Genomic DNA, 2,725 nt, shown 5'->3' with positions numbered 1-2,725 from the left:
TGACATATACATATATATTTACTTTAATTGAAACATAAAATTCTACATATTTATAGGGCACTATGTAATATTTAACATGTATATACATTGTGTAATAAATTTAGATTTGTTTTTGACATTTACATACATTAAAAACCTGAGAAACATTTAGGAGTATAGGATGCTCCTTTGGAGTGCCATTGTATACAATTTACCCTTACACATCAGCTATTTAATTACAAATTAATATAATCATTGACATCCTTGTGCATTTACAGAATTTTTATTCAAAAGTTACTGTTTAATACCAAGCATTTTACATATATAATATCTCCTAATCTATTAATAACCCTGATGATAAGTATTATTAAACTGATTTATTTCCTCACTTATAAGGAAACTGAGGATTATCAAAAATTACTTATTCTACCTTATATAACTAGGAAATATGAGACCAGGACTGTCATTAAACTTATGTTCTAAAACCGCAGTGTTTTCTGCCCCAATGTAATACCTGAGTGCAATTATAGGCAAGCCCAGTTTAAAGGATGTCAATATCCTTCAATCAACACTGTAAGGTCCAAGCAAATCCTGTACTACCCACAAGTAATTAATGGTGGATACCAATATTCACCTAATATGGGAATAAACTAGTCAAAAAATTCAGCCAAATACATCCAATTGCCTATAAAAGAACCATTTCTTTTTTCTCTCATTTTTTCCTGTCTAATAGTTTTGTAATTGCACGTAACCCTACAGCTTCTGCCAAGCCCTATGAATTCTTTCAAGCATTATTTCTCATTTTCTATTTGTCTTTCTTATAATCTCTACTACCCACAATTACCTAACACTAAAGTAACCAACACTATACTACAAATACTTATATTCAAAAAGTTCAGTCATGTGAGATGACATGTGAGACTTATAAGCTCAAAGCTATTTTAGTGTTATAATTGAATCAACAGTATGGATGATGGTTATAACATACTGTATGCTGTAATACTACAGAAGATTAATTCTATTTTCTCAACTTTTTTTTCTAAATTACTTCCTTTTGGCCCTTTAATCCATCTATAATAACTCTCATTACTAATAGCACATCTTTTGTCAGTTTTGCTGGTGTCCCTGAAAAACACTTGGATGCCCTACACACCTACTGAAGTAGCCTACTTGGTTGAAATAACCTCAGAATTCAGAAAAACTACCTCTTGAAAATCAGATGTTATAATCAGCAAAGTGTTTCAAATCAATAATGTGGCTAACCTAAGAACTGAGTCAACTACCATGGTAAACCCTTAGAATGAGTAGTGGTTTAATCTTATGAATTAATTGCATACTATTAAAATAGTATGCAAAAACCTATTTCAGTTATATAAGGAAATATATATACAGTTAATACAAGCTTATCATATGTTAGAATTGACACTTCCAGGGTCATCAGACACACTATAAGTGTCTTTCATTTTTCTTGGCCTTCCTTGTTATATAACTCACCAGTGATCTATCCTCCACCCTTCTACTCTTTCAGTTTTTTCCCAATTCTGTTTTGCTCCCCTTTGGACAATGTACCTTCATCTCTATCTTTTAACAATAATTTTTAAAAGCAGTATTTATTCATGTACTAGAGAAATGTGAACAATATTAATATATGACTGTTTTTTTTTCTACTTCATCCTTTAAAACCTGCATGTGTGCCTCTGCTCACCATTAAACATGAATATTGGCATCCTCACCACTTTTTTGAGTATTTTACTGTTTGCTTAAAATAGTAATAAGACTAGTTATAGGAAATATATTGCATAAAAAATTAACTAATCTCTACCTAATGGTTGATAAAAAGTAGTTTTTTGAGGCATGTGTGTGGGTAATGTATAATATGGTATGTGGTATGATGCATGTGTTTATGCATATATGTGTGCAAATGCATGTGCTCTGTGCACACACATGTGAATGCCAGAAAATGTGGTCCTTTTTTCACTTATTTTCATCTGCTTATTTCCTTGGAGTGTAGTCTCTCACTCAACATAGAGCTACTTATTTTTTATTTTTATTTTCTTAAATTTTTGTCAGCAAGCGATTCCCTGGTCTCTGCCTCCAACAGGACAGGGGTTACAAAAGTGTGGCCATATCCAAAAGTTTATAGGAAGCTGGAGAATTGAACTTAGAATGTCTCAAGCCCTTTCAGGCCCTTATTCTTGTTGAAATGTTTTTAACCACTGAACCATCTCTCCTCAAAATGCAGCTTTTTATGTAATACATATATTGAGACCCATGTCATGAGTTACATTACAGATGAAGCAGAGTTTAACCAACACATTCAGCAAGAAAAAGTTATCTAAAATTCTCCAGGGGAACAGATTTTACTAGAATACTAATCTAAAGAATAAAAGGCACATAGCCTGGAAGATGATTCAATGGATAAAGTACTTGCTGTACAAATGTGAGTATCTGAATTTGGATTGCCAGAACTCACAGAAAGCCAGCCATGATAGTTTGAGTGTCTGTAATCTCAGCATGCCTTCTGTGAGATGGAAAATGGAGATAGGACAGTCCCTGGAAGCTCATGGCTAGTTAGCTTGGTGAATATTGCAGTGAATAATGAAAAGCCTGCCTCAAACAAGATTCAAGGTGAGTACTGACCCCTACATGCACACCATGGCCCACATGTGCCCACATGCCCACACATACACATGTACACACACCTCACATCATACATGCAAAAAATTAAAAATAAAGAATAGACAGG

Source organism: Jaculus jaculus, chromosome 3 (assembly GCF_020740685.1).
Source record: "Jaculus jaculus isolate mJacJac1 chromosome 3, mJacJac1.mat.Y.cur, whole genome shotgun sequence".
NCBI classification, from domain to species: Eukaryota; Metazoa; Chordata; class Mammalia; order Rodentia; family Dipodidae; genus Jaculus; species Jaculus jaculus.
The sequence above is the reverse complement of the archived record's forward strand: the minus strand, read 5'-3'. Positions refer to the sequence as shown.